Here is a 16,247-nt window from a genome sequence, read left to right as displayed (position 1 = left end):
AGCTAGGTATATGGTATCGGCATCAATTGCGTTCCTATCGATACGTATACAGTAGCATAGGCATCAGACAGTAGTTATCCCGTTTGGTTTCCTGAGCGAACGAAATGGAGTGCGATACCAAATTTATTATATAAGTTTTACAGTGTGTGTTTGTTGAATTAAAATATAAAAGACGTTGAAATGTAAAAACATATGCTTCAACACAAAATAAGAACGAATAGCCAAAATAAAATGAACCATATTTTATTTACGCCTGCAATGGAAGCTTAGGTAAAAGGCAGATTTATAAGTGAATCTAGATAAAACGTGAATTTATTAAATCTACGTCAGACGTGGACTTATTTACGATTCCATTTTAAATGTGGATTTACTTACAGATTTTGGTCTGGTCATACGTTGATATATTTATACATCCAGGTCAAATTTGGATTTACCAACATTTTACAAATTCAGATAAGTATTTGAGAGTGAGTCAAACTATGAAGTATCGAATATGTCACCAGATAATTGTCTGGAAATCGGTAATATCCAATTATGAAATTATTCACGTTTGAATATTCTTTTTGTCAAGATCAACACGCATATATAGAATAATTTTTTCATTTTTGAAAATCCAAAAGTGTATTATTGACATGCGCATTAAAGAAGACACGAAGACGTTCATAAACATGGCGAATCGGTACCCATCATGGTTTGGTATACTGGTGCATTACAGACAAACGGCCCCATGCCGAGAGTAATTTACATACCCATATCGATAAGAAAGCCACTCACACAGCTATTGTTCTCTTAAAGTTCCGTTTGTACTTTTATCATGGTGCGTTGTCATTCTAAGATCGAATCAAGACTGTTTCACTAACACAGTTTAATATTTTGACAGAATATCAATACAATTGTACTCAATGACGTTTTAGGTTTATACCTCAAAGGGCCCACTATTGTCCGGAAAACTGTCGATAATAACTTTCAGAATATGTGATAGGTTCATTTGTCGTTGTATGTGATTGTGTACCAGTAAATAAAAAACATCAAACCTGACACGTTAATGGGATATAATGGCCTCGTACCGGAAACCATGTATAAGAGCTGACTATAGCTCTTTCACTGAGCCTCATCACTCACTCATACATAGTCAATTTTGTTTTCATTATGTCACTGTTTTACAACATTTAACGGAATAATTTACAAAACTGTAAAGTCATCGCCCCTCGTCAATGGTTTTACATGTGGTATAAAATCAAAGGTGTGTATACTCGGACGCCTTGATATAGATTGTTATCATTTGTTACATATATGTGAATGCGAAAGAGAATCTATCTAGTTTGAAAGTTTGCATTAGATCTTTTTCGCACGGTACCGATACGCACAGTGATAGAACTAGATAATATATGGATCATTTTATCAGTGTTCCTTATAGTCCACTCTATAACTATACGTTTCCTTGTTTAGTCGTTACATCCCTGTAGGGATTACAATCACAATTATCTCTGTGTCCCAAAGGCTATACTAATAGTTCCTCAATCGTCGTCAAGTATCGAGATGAGATTCTGGACGTCTTACAGAATACTGATGATAGCACATCAATACGAGCTGAACGTCTACTGTTACTGTAAAGGTGCACTAGTATCTGATGTGACGAGGAGAAAAGCTGGGTCATGTCGCCCCAGTGGTCTAAACCTTGTACAACATAGAGTCTATTCCAGTTCAAAGGATGGTAGGCCATGTAAAAAGATTTAAGGAAAATAACCACAACATGTCAAATGATATTAATAATTTCTTAAAACAATACCTCTAGACTGACCATCAAGAACAAGGTCTGATAGTCTATATATTAAAACACCGACGTTGTCATTACGTTCTCTATGATGTTTCTTCCTGATTTTAAATATATTTTCCTTTGCCCTCAATCATTTTATAATTTTAAATAAGGATTGTAATTCAAAGATGCTCCCCCGCCGTGTTAAGTAAGTAATTTTTGTAACTGACGAAAAATACTAGATCGCCTGCTCCTGTTTTTGATAGAGGAAAATGACAATCGTCAACAGTGTAGCACCTTTAAAGATCAATACTTTATTCTTATAGTTTTATACGGAGAAACAAATTCGAGAAACATATAGATATTTGTTACATAAGTATGTTCACAGCCAAGTCCAAACAAAGGATACTTTAATCAACTTTATAAAACCACAGAAAGAAAATTGTATCCTAAATGGTGCGGATGTCCTATAAGATAAGGTTTGATTTGTTTCGTCTTTCGCGAAATAAAATACAAATGAAGTACTCCTATTTAAATGAGTAGATATTATCTCTTTAACTGTGTTAAGTTGTAGCGGTCTGTATGAAACTGTAGCTTTTAAATATCTGTATTTCACAAGAATTTAAATGGTTTAAGATATCTCAATAAAATAACCAATCGGGTTTTGTTTTCATCAGGTGTATAAATAATATTCCTCGTTTCTTGATGAATAACATTCCTATTTCATTGGGTGAAAAATATAAAAGATTCCACCTCACGAGATGAAATATAGCTGTTTTGTATCAAGAAACAAGGGATATTATATTTATTACATGTTTACGACCCTGTCCTAGGTCTAGATACTCTAGAATAGGCCTACTGATACTACACTTTTGTACATGTATTTCAATATGCCGTGATTTCCATTTGCCCCCTTTTTGAATTATTTCCTGTTTATCAATTTAGTTCCACGCACGGGGTTCATTTGTCTAAGAAAATTCACATACAATAATCGAATATACGGTAAAACGTGTAAAGATGCGCGTATCATTATACTTTTAGTTTAATTGTTTTTCTGCCAAAACGATATTGCCACTGTAAATGCTGTGTTCCAATATTGGGTAAAAATATCAGAAGTGATATTTTGATACAGGTAAAAAATACCACTTTTATTTTCACCAAAAAACCTTATATTTGTACTAAATAATGTTTACTTAACTAGCACTCATTTGTTAGTCGGGGCTTTAACATTACGTATACACAACCATCGGGTTAATCTTCACCCCTTCACCAGGCAATCCGTCTATTTAAACACTATAAAGAGGTGGGTCTGGGATGCGAATTGATCCGTTAAATGTATACATAATATAATGTTTGTTAGCAGTACTCCAATTACATTGGCCGCTTTATATCAACGGAAGCTTGATTCGAAGTGAAATGTATCTGCCTTTCACTAGGACGTTGATTAGGTTTAATTGCAATGCACTTTAGAAAGTAGTTTGCAATTTTCTATCATAATCTACAGTGTTATACCATGATCCCAAAGGGAAAATCAACTGGCACAAGCTCAGGCACTTCTCCTTACATCAAGCATCGTCAATTGGCGCAGCATTCCGAATGGTACAAAACAAAAGCTTTAACAAAATTGAATGGAGTATATTTCGAGGCCGAAGATACTATGAATCTCAAAACTTAGAATATCGTGCTGTTGAATATTGAATAATTCGTGGAGAGTATGGTTCGTGTATTGTCGAATTTCAACAAATGTAGGTGATATTGGTTATCTTTCTTGGTATTGTTCCTTTTTTATTCGTGTGCATTAAAGTTTGTAGACATTTACTTAACCGTGAATATAGCGAAGTGTATCCACGGGCTAATAAAGACAACTATATAGTAACTCTTAACACATGGATATACAAGTGTGCACGTTGCAGTTGCAAAATATTACAAAATGTATATCGATCCACATTCCAGTAGTATGATTTTATATCAAAATATTTTGTAAACAGAGGAGCAGTACGGTAATTCGTGATGTTGATATTTCATTTGTCAGAACGATATATATGTTGTGATATTTAGTAGAGGAGCTTGAGGTACAAAACAAGTTTTGTTGGTAAACGATCATGGCAATCGTGAAATAAGAAAATCAGCCATTGTTTCACTATGTTGTATCCTGAGGTATTTAGGTGTGCTGTTAATTTTTCGGCACCTCACTTTCTCAATTTACACAACTATAGCTACTTACTCGTCCAACGTGGGGCGTGATACCACTAACTCATATGTATAAGGACGCCTTTGTCTTTGTTGGGGGGACTAGTGTAAGGTAAGGGGCGTTTGTCTAATTTATCCATAAATTTACAATAATGCTATATTGTATAATTGGTTTGTTGTTATAAAGTGAGGGGCGTTCTTCGTATAAATGCATGCATTTTCTATAATGACATATTGTATATATGAAGGTGTTGTTCTAATGAATGGCGGTAAGGGTTTGGTAGGGGATAGGTTAGAGCAATATTTAACGACAACTGTATAAATAATACAGAGTTTTATCATAAAAAAGGTGTGATACTATCGCCAACATAAGATATATAAGTGTGATAAAACGTAACAAGATACTTATATATGCTGAGCATGATATTTTTCAGCTGCATTAAAATAACATCAATTCATACACAGGCTGCAAAGGCAATATCTGCCAACATAGGGAAATTAGTAGATATCATCAGCAGCAGCAGAAGGGATATTGTCATAATCATCATCATCATCATCATAATTTCATCATCATCATCATCAGCAGCAGCAGCAGCAGCAGCAGCAGCAGCAGCAGCGGCAGCAGGGATATTGTCATAATCATCATCATCATCATAATTTCATCATCATAATCATCATCATCATCATCATCATCATCATCATCATCATCATCATCATCATCATCATCATCATCAACATCAGCAGCATCAGGGCATCAACAACAAGGACATTTCCTCCTCCTCCTCCTCCTCCTCCTCCTCCTCCTCCTCCTCCTCCTCCTCCTCCTCCTCCTCCTCCTCGTCCTCCTCCTCCTCTTCCTTCTCCTCCTCCTCCTCCTCCTCCTCATCATCATCATCATAATCATCATCATAATCATCATAATCATAATCATAATCATCATCATCATCATCATAAGCATCATTATCATCATCATCATCAACAACAACATCAGCAGCAGCAGGGCAGCAACAACAAGGACATTTTTGTCATCCTCCTCCTCCTCCTCTTCCTTCTCCTCCTCCTCCTCATCCTCATCATAATCATCATCATCAACATCCTCATCATCATAATCATCATTATCATCATTATCATCATCATCAACCCCTATCGTCGATAATGTAATTCAGCCCTGTGTCCGTAACGTCGCAATGTCGTAAAGTTAATCGTGATGTTGATAATACGATTAAAATCTGTACTCATTGCGACAAGTTTACCTTTGTTGTAATGACATTGATTATGTAACTCAATACTGTATTCTTAACGTTCATTATGTAGTTCAGTATTGTACTTGTGACGTCGATCATGTAATAAGATACATACCCTAGACATTGATAACATCGAATCCCCCGTAATTTAGCACTGTCCTTACAAATGCGCCCAATATTGTAATTGCAGTATTTATATAAAAAAATAAAAAAGTTTACAAAGTATTATCATTTCTATTCTAAACACATATAAACCACGCCAGCATCTGTGATTTCTAAGCATTCATCGTCAATTATCAATTATGTATTATTCAATTATCTTTTTTTCGAGTCTTCAGTATAGAAGTCTGGAGTAATCAGAGACAAAGTCCACACATTTTTACTAAAAAAGGAGAGACGAAGGAATTGGTGTTAATAATAATTTGGATATAAAGTTATTAAATGGCGTTGATGTGACACAGAATACTTCCTTCCCTTTTTTATGCAAAAACTAAAAGCATGACGATTGATTTCACTATTGCATGCGGCGACCGCATCAGATTTACAGTGTTGTTATACCAGGTGTTACAGATGTAATTACACAGGTATGTTGATACATTGGTAATACGATGCTCATCATTAATTGCATTTCAAACACGCCACACCTGTAAATATCGAGTGTTTGTAGTTTTGTTTTCTTAACCGTAAATCACTTCAAATTCGAAACTTTAGCTTTGCGATACTCATAACTTTTCTGTATATTTGCGGGGACAATATCGAGAACGAATGTTTAGAAGTTACACTAACAAATCGGTATCACCTTTGGGCGTTTTAAGGCCACTCAGCGATAAGCAAAAGATATTGCAAGTTTAATGCTACCCAGTTTCAGGAAACCAGAAACTTTCTATATCCCTCAACCCCGTACTTTAACCGTGTACCGACATTACTTCTTTTTAGTGATGTTGGTGTATACAAATGTAGAAGTGTGTTTATATTGTTCGGATGAACCGAGCCGTATTCAATCAGAGTTTGATAGCAGGAACTACAATGTTAACATCAGAACGGTCAAGGGTTTTAGAGATAGTAGAGCAGTGAATACCCTTAGCAAGAGTAATTGGTGACTAGTTGTACTGCAAGGATTCTTTAGCTGAGATATGTGACCCAATAACATCCCCACCATCAATAATGAGCTTCAATTAGACTAGAAGCTTGGCAGAAAATATCACAAGAAGCTATAGAAGCTTAACCATTCACAACTGATATCGCTGAGTACAGAACTAAAACAAATGCGTCCGAATGTGTTGTTGGTGTTTCCGTTTTTTCCTAAGAAAAGTCATGGATATAGGCAATGCCACCCAACTAGCTTATGCCATTGCATGTCCTAGTTTTGAGTAACGTCAAGAATCGAACGGTCATTTTAAATGTCAAACGCAATTTGATCAAAAAAAAAAATATTAGCAACGTAATTCCAGAGGTGTTTTTTCGCTGCTGTCAGTTTCGCAACTGGTTCGTGGTAGATAGGTAAAGGTAGTATAAACTCTTGAATGAAAATAAATGCACGTGTTAATACAAAATTGAAAGTACGTATTTAATATGGTTACAGATCTTGATCAGACGTCATATCCAATATAGGATTAACAACTCTATCACATGAGACGAGAAATGTATGAGAAAATGTGATAATATGCCTCTGATAACTGCGGATGTTCTTGTGAGATCTGGCTACTTCATTGCCTCTGATAACTGCGGATGTTCTTGTGAGATCTGGCTACTTCATTGCCTCTGATGACTGCGGATGTTCTTGTGAGATCTGGCTACTTCATTGCCTCTGATAACTGCGGATGTTCTTGTGAGATCTGGCTACTTCATTGCCTCTGATGACTGCGGATGTTCTTTTTTTTTTTTTTTTTTTTTTTTTTTTCACTCAGATAAGAGAATATTCACTTTTATGAGCAAGTTGCTTATCATTCTCAATTATTTTTTTTCTAACTTACTGTTGTTTTCTCAATATATCTCTTCATTCTAACACAAAACATACTTAAAAAAAAACAAAAAAAAAAAACACACAACCAAATACATACACTCATATACATACACCCTTACATAGATACATACATACAAACAAACATGCGCACCCTCATACACACACACACACACACACACAATCACACACACATACATACACCCTTACATACATACACATACATACATACAAACAAACATACGCACCCTCACACACACACACACACACACACACACACACACACACACACACACACACACACACACACACACACACACATACATACATACATACATACATACATACATACATACATACATACATACATATGTACATACATACATACATACATTGTACATACATACACACACATACATACTAACATATATATCTACGTACAAAACACGCGCCACGCAAGCGGACACAGATCCATACATCATCCAACAATTCATTCAATCATATCAAGTAGTACCGTTATCTTTTTTTTTTTTTTTTTTTTTTTTTTTTACATCTTGTATACTTACCATCTGATGATTTTGCATTTGCTCATTGTTTATATTCTCATTTCATCATAGTGGTTTTATATTTATTTTTTATTTTTTTACATTTCATTACATTTAAATATCTTTTTTTTTTGCGTTCTCATACAGTATTCAGTATATTGCAAAAATATCTTTCATTTTTTCATCCATTTTTATACATATTGTGTATAGTACAAATTATTTCACTAATTTAAAAAAATAGTTTCCTTATAAGTATTTTATACGTTACAAACAATAATTTCACTAACAGTCTGATCAATCCTACCGATAGTCAAATTTCAGTGTTGGTCGTATCAACTCTTGCCACATCGATTTGACAATCGGTACAATTGATCAGGCTTTTCTATATTCAATTCAATAGATATCAGCAGATATCTTATTTGCTAAATATTGCATATCTTACAGAAAGTTATGTAATAGTGACATATCTTGGTAAAATTTAAAGTTAAATTTCCTTTTCAATTCATACCTAAATAATTGAAGTATATCTACGTGTTTCGTTCTTGATTCACTGAGATGATACCATTTGTATATTACGAAGCCAATCAATGATAAAAGAATGTTAATATCATAATAAGCATCATAAGCCATTTTATAACCCAAAACTAAATATTTCAATTTTTTTAAGTCAATGGTGTATCCAAGTTTATTCATCGATTGTTTTATATGGTGCCAAAGTGGATCTACACAACAACACTCGATAAAATAATGATTGTAGTCATCCCTTATATTGCAAATATGACAGTTTTCGCACTCTTTAATGCGCCATCTTTTTAATAAGACACCATTAGGAACAATGTTATGAAATAATTTCCAACGAAAACATTTTTCATCATTTTCAAGTATTACATTAAAAACAAAACGAAATAGGTTAGGTAAATAGTAAGTCTCTTCTACAATATTTAACATATCTTTCCATATAGTAAGATTACGACTAAAAACACCTTTTTTTCGTCTTAATATATCATAAATGTGACGGTTATTTATTTTTGTTAAAGATATTACACAGTGTTTAATAGAATTATATAGGCAAACGTCTTTCCATAAGATTTGAACTACTGACTTAGATTTTTCTGTATTTAGCTCCTGCAACCAAATTCTAGGTATGGCACGTTTAATAATTGATAATTCCGCGATCCAGTTTCTTTTACTTTTTAATTTCTGATATATAAGATTTTCATCGATACTTCCGTTCTTTCCAATTATATCATTTATATAAATTAAACCGGAATCACACCAATTTTTAAAATATAAAGCTTTGCCATTAAAGGTTATATACTTATTACCCCATATTACTTGCTGTTTGATTTCTCTGAAGTTTTTTTTAACTTTTGTATCGGATTGTGTTTTATACCAAGCAATAAGCAGATCCAAATAAAAATCAGTAATGCAATGTTGTTTTGGCAAAAGCTTAATGGATCCAGTGTTCATTTTGAAAAGTAAATCATTCTCCCCAACTCTATCAAAATACAAACGAGGAATAAGTTTCCAATTAGCATCATCTTTACCTAAAAAACGTTTTATCCATGATATACGTAAAACATTAACGTGGCATTCAATATCTCTTACATTAAGCCCACCCTTTTCAAAATCGCCAATCATTATATTTCGCTTAACCTTATCGGGTTTTCCCTCCCATATGAATTGATATATCATTTTTTCTAGAGATGTTATTGTATTACTATCAATCCCAATCGTATTTACAAGGAAAGTTATCTTAAGTATCATCAAACTTTGTATGATAATAGATTTCCTAACTAAAGTGAGTTTTCTTTTTTTCCCAATTCCCTAGTAGAAGGTCTATACTAATTATTTTTTCTTTCCAACACAAATTTGAACACGCCTTGTTATTTCTGCCAAAATAAACCCCAAGAGATTTAACCATTGTGACCCATTTAATACCCGCATGACCTTCATCTTTATTCTTGTTTCTCCCAACAAATATCCCTTCTGTTTTGTCCTTGTTTAATTTCAAACCTGACACATCGCCGAACTCCTCCACCAACTTCAACGCCTTTTCAATGTCATTATATTTCATAAACAATGTTGTGTCATCTGCTAATTGAGATACCTTTATCATCTTTTTATTTATTTTGATGCCGTGCAGATCTTTTTCATTTCGTATTTTACAGGCTAGAAGCTCTGCAGATATCACAAATAATAGACAAGACAAAGGACAACCTTGCCTTATACCACGAGATATCTTGTAACTTCCGGTTAACCAATTATTGTTTTTCACACTTCCCCTAATATCGTTATATAATGTTTTCACCCAATTAATAAAAGATACTCCGAAACCAAATTTTTCTAAACTTTTGAACATGAATTCCCACTCAATCGTATCAAAGGCCTTAGAAAAATCTAAGAATAAAATACAAGCATCATAGTTATTTTTTTTTCCGAAAAGTCAATTACATCTTGAATTAATCTGATATTATACCCAATGAACCTGTTCTTTATGTACCCATTTTGGTCAGTACTGATAATTTTTGACATAAGAGGTTTAATTCGAGATGCCAAAACATAGGCAGCTATCTTATAATCTGTATTCAAAAGAGAAATCGGTCTCCAGTTACGTAAATTTAAGGGGTCATTTTTCTTATATATAAGTGAGACAATTCCTCTTTTTTGTGAGCTACTTAGCTCACCTCTTCTATAACAATTATTCAAGGATCCTATTACAATTTCACCAATTTTTTTCCAAAACTTTTTGTAGAATTCGGCTGTTAATCCATCACTGCCTGGACTTTTATTTGATTTCATATTGATTACGGCTTTTTTCACATTCCTTCATTGTTAATTTTCCCTCACAACACATTTTCTCTTCTTCATTAAGTATGTAATTCACTTTACAATTTTTAATATAAGCATTTACTTTGTCTTTATCAGGATTATTCGATTTGTATAAGTTTGAGTAAAAATCTTCAATTCCAGTCAGGATTTTTTCCGGATCTTTTTCAATTTCCCCATCATCAGTTCTTAATTGTGTAGTCGTATTTTTCACTGCGGATGTTCTTGTGAGATCTGGCTACTTCATTGCCTCTGATAACTGCGGATGTTCTTGTGAGATCTGGCTACTTCATTGCCTCTGATAACTGCGGATGTTCTTGTGAGATCTGGCTACTTCATTGCCTCTGATAACTGCGGATGTTCTTGTGAGATCTGGCTACTTCATTGCCTCTGATAACTGCGGATGTTCTTGTGAGATCTGGCTACTTCATTGCCTCTGATGACTGCGGATGTTCTTGTGAAATCTGGCTTGTTCATTGCCTCTGATAACTGCGGATGTTCTTGTGAGATCTGGCTAGTTCATTGCCTCTGATGACTGCGGATGTCTATGATTGTTTGACCTTTCTTCTGTTTGGGGATATTATTCAATGTTAACAAATATTTATATTTACATATGCCTCTATATAGCCAACGGGAGGGGATCCCGGAGTTGCGTTCAAATTAGCGTAAACGCAACGACGTATGAATACAACCCCAAAGGAGGATCGGACTATTTCTAGTTCACGCTTCAGTAAGATTTTGCGTCATATGATAATCTAAATAAACTATAATTACTTAATTGACATTTTACCTTTTCACAGATGACAGATTTGCTTTGAATTAATAATATACTAAAAAACGATTTCGGTCTTCTATTTGTCTCAAGACTGATCCTTAGGCGGCACAGACAATAACATGCTCGTCATTAGCCTACTCGGTTGGCCTACTGTATGAAATGTAAACAAAGTTTCATCGTTATCGGATTCAAAATAATAATAAAGTGTTGTTATTAGATCCAATTAAAATGTATTTGACATCAAAACAGAATATGTGTTCAAGCATTGTAACGGTAATAAACAACGAAAAGAATCGCTGGTCGGGTCTACAACCGGGGTCTTTCCTCAGGAATGTTCAAGGAATTCCATAGTTAAGTCAGTCACACACCATGCAAACACTTGTCTATCATCCGTACAATAAAATAAAAGTCGTGACTATGAAGAATTTAGTCTATATCGCGTACGTAGACCGATACATACATTAGAAACATTCAGCAGCTCAACAGTCATACCATTTGATCAACAGATTATTTCACAGTTACTTTCCTCGGTTGAAAATCAAATATGGCGGCTCGCTCCACTTCGGACCGCATCACTACCCTGGCAACGATACCGGTAGTCGCTCCGCCTCGGTTATCTCAATTTTTATTCGAAATGGACATTATTGATACATTATCAAATTGGAAAAAAATATAATTTAAAAATAATTAAATGTGTCATTGTTATATTTCAAATCAAACTGTAGCTATAACATTCAACAATCGGAACTATATCTTCGGTCATCCTGACTACCGTAGTTACCCAACTTAGCAACCATCACCGTTTTAAATTTGACGTAAAAGTAGACTTTTTTATGTGAATGTAAAGATTGAACAGTGTTTTGATTGCGTTAAAGGTGGTATGAACGCAATGGGATACAGATATATTCTACATGTAGCGCTAACGCGCTACATTGAATATGTCTGTATCCCATTGCGTTCATACCACCTTTAACGCAATCAAAACACTGTTCAATCTTTATATGAATAGTTTGCTTTCAATGGTAGCAAGTCATTTATTTTAATTATAAGTTTTTCTATTACATCCACATTAAATACCTCTAATGGGTTACAAAATAAAAAAATAAATAAATACATTAAATTCTGACATTCAGGAGTTAGTTCCCCTTTTTTGCTTGATTGAATATTTGTGTTAATGTGTTCTTGTATATATACTATTATATTTGTCTATATTTTTTGTCAATTGTCACCTTAAGGAGAAGACTTAGATAGGCCTTGCCTGCTGTCTAATCCTCTAAAATTTGTTGAAATTGACATAACTGCGGATGTTCTTGTGAGATCCGGCTTGTTCATTGCTTCTGATAACTGCGGATGTTCTTGTGAGATCCGGCTTGTTCATTGCTTCTGATAACTGCGGATGTTCTTGTGAGATCCGGCTTGTTCATTGCTTCTGATAACTGCGGATGTTCTTGTGAGATCTGGCTAGTTCATTGCCTCTGATGACTGGGGATGTTCTTGTGAGATCCGGCTTGTTCATTGCTTCTGATAACTGCGGATGTTCTTGTGAGATCCGGCTTGTTCATTGCTTCTGATAACTGCGGATGTTCCATTAACATCCCAGATCGTTCATTGCCTCTGATAACTCCAGTTGTTTCTTTGATATCCAGATCGTTCATTGCCTCTGATAACTCCAGTTGTTTCTTTGATATCCAGATTGTTCATTGCCTCTGATACATGGGAATGTTCCTTTGAGATGTAGCTTGTTTATTGTTAACTGCAGATGTTCCGTTGACATCCAGATTGTTCATTTCCCAAGATGATTGTGGATGTTCCTTTGAGTTCCGGCTTATGCTTTGCCTCTAATAACTGAGGATGTCCCTTTGAGATCCGGCTTGATCATTGCCTCTGATAACTGAGGACGTTCCGTTGAGATCCGACTTGTTCATTGCCTCTGATTACGCCGGAAGTTCCTTTGAGATCCGGCTTGATCATTGTCTCTAATAACTGAGGATGTTCCTTTGAGATACGACTTGCTCATTGCCTCTGATTACGCCGGAAGTTCCTTTGACATCCGGCTTGATCATTGCCTCTGATAACTGAGGATATTCCTTTGAGATCCTGCTTGTTCATTGCCTATGATAACTGCGAGTGTTCTTATTGATAGATACCATTCATAAATGAAAAAAAATAAAGGCCCACTACTTTCCGAAACGACTTTTAATTTTTTAAATGGGAACTTAAAACGAGATCAATGATTTTGTAGAGTCGGAAAAAATAATAGCTGACCGTTGATACTACACTCATCATTACTTTCTGAACAATTTAATCAAAATCAAACAAATGTTAATTTTCATAACGCGGGTCGTCTTATATTTCCAGCCGTCGTCCTACTTACCGCGTTTTGGTTGAACATCACTGCGACAGACTGCAAAACAGCAAAATGAGTCTTCACTGTTAACATAGATTACGGAGAGGATCTTACATTTGTTTGGTTTTGCAACTTCATCATAGGACATCAATACACAATTTCTGGTGTTATTGATGTTTTTAAGAAACATTAAATGTTTATTTCGGAAAAGTAGTGGGCTTTTAATATATTTCATTCACAAATACGCCTTAAAAAGATGATTAAACGATCCTATTCACAAATACGTATGAGTATAAATATAGATTATATTCATAAATACGCGTGAGACCGACTTCTTTATGTAGATTCCATTCATATAGTTTCCTTTCTCGCAATATTTGTATTTTCTCAATAATTTTAACTTTTTATATGAAAAAAAACAAATTAGGTAAATACACATGTATTAATTACTGCCCGAAGTTTATACATAAAAACCGGAATAAATTACTGCTAAATCTAGGTTAAAAGTGTTATATTCAAATAATTCATGTGCGAATTGGAAGCAGGAATACAATTTAAGATTTGATATCTTAACGTGAACGAACAGAAAACCGTAATACCGTATATCAGTAGGATTGGCTCTCTATAACATCATTAATCTCACCAGTGATTGGTACAACAAGTGACAATAGTATATTTGTTATTTACTCTGAAAGAAATTCTCTTTACCGATGTTTACCATGCAGTTTAATAATATACCAAATTTACTTAACGTTATCTTCAATCGTGAAACAATACTTATTAGATCATATAAGTTTTGTGTGTAAAATATACATTGATATGTATAACACGAAGATATCGGACAGGTGTGTGTGGTAATATCTATATACATGCATATGCGGACTTATACTACAAGATCAATGTTTAATCACAAGTAAATCATTCAGTAAATAACGGTGAATGATTTAGTTACTTAAACTACAATGTAATAATTTACTTTATGCCTAATGCGGTGTATCTATGTTGTCGTAAGTCATCAGTGATAATGTATTACCTGTACAGCATACAAAACGCCAGACTAACTCCCAATTCCATATGTCAATATTGACCCAACAGGCATTACAAATATACCGTGGCACCATATTCAAAACATTAAGGACACGGTACGTCAAATGTTGATAACCCCGTGTTGATATTTCACTAATAATTTATATCCTTTCTCTAAAGGTTCCATTGCTTACAAATGAATCTGGCATTCATATGATATATAACAACTTTTAATACAAATATTTTAAGCTGCACTTATCCATATATCGTTAGTAAACGCAAAATTCATCCATGAGACTGTATAAAACATGAGCACCGATCACATGTGATAACCAAACATATTGTTCCCAAATAATGTTTGAAATTCTTCGCAGAAGATAACAGCAAATGATAAGTATATGTACTAAATCTAATTTTGTTGTAAAACTATTATACTTTAACTTGATTATTACTATTATAAGCGAAACGATTTAATGATTTTAATTCATTATTCATACATAAAACGAGCAGCCAACAAATGATTTGTGAAATGCCATAATGTACAGTTGTACATGTATATCAAAGGGTCTCCAATGCTTATACATTTTGTACATGTGTACATGTATTTAAAAATACATGCATTTCTATCACTACCTCACTGTGGTTTTGTAACACACTTTAACTGACCTTGCTGTACATGATTAGAAAGCACATTTAATGAAATTCGTAATGACACATGTACTCGCAAGCATACAAAAACATGATGCTAATTGTTTTGCCAATTTCAGAGAAGTGATAAAATCGTTAGACGCACTTATTAGTTCAGAGGGATGGTTGTGTTTATTCTTTGTTTAACACCCGCTAAAGCTAGCGATAATGTTGATATGACATACAGTATCACAGGGGCGTAGGAAGCGGGGGGCAGTGGGGGCAATTGCCCCAACCCCTGCAATTGGAAACTATATATAAAAATTTACCTTAAATTTATCGGTACATGGTTAAATATTTGCTTGCTCCTGCGACTGGACCGAGTTGACCGAGATAACATTTCATAGTGTTCACAAGTGGTAGTCATTTATGTCAGCATGCTTCATATACAATAACAGGTCTCTAGACTTTCACAACCTTACAAGAAGTCGTTTCAAGATTTTTTGTTTTTCAGCCCATGTGACCTTGAATGCTGGTCAAGTTACTTTATATTAACAAACGTGATAGCCAGTTATCTGAGCATGCTACATGCCCATGAAAAGGTCTATATGCCTTCCATAACTTGATTTTTGAATTGCAGTTTTAAACTTTGCCCCTTTTTTCCATCCGGAAGTGGACGTTTTACAGAAAATTGTTACGTTACAGGTAGCTGTATGTTCTGTTTTAGATTCTACAAAACATATCCAAAAGTGAAAGAAATTCGCCAAGGCCCTTAACGAGATATTAACGTAAGTTTGAAACTAGAAATGAGAACATAGCGGCCATACTGGATTTTTGACAAACATAAAAACTCTGGTGACATACCTTTAACTCATGTCATAAGGTGGCACGTTCATTGACGTATGACTTACCATTGCTGAGATCATTATATACAACTTTGGATACAGT

This window comes from Argopecten irradians, chromosome 2, assembly GCF_041381155.1.
Source record: "Argopecten irradians isolate NY chromosome 2, Ai_NY, whole genome shotgun sequence".
Classification (NCBI taxonomy): domain Eukaryota; kingdom Metazoa; phylum Mollusca; class Bivalvia; order Pectinida; family Pectinidae; genus Argopecten; species Argopecten irradians.
This window is presented reverse-complemented; position numbering follows the sequence as displayed.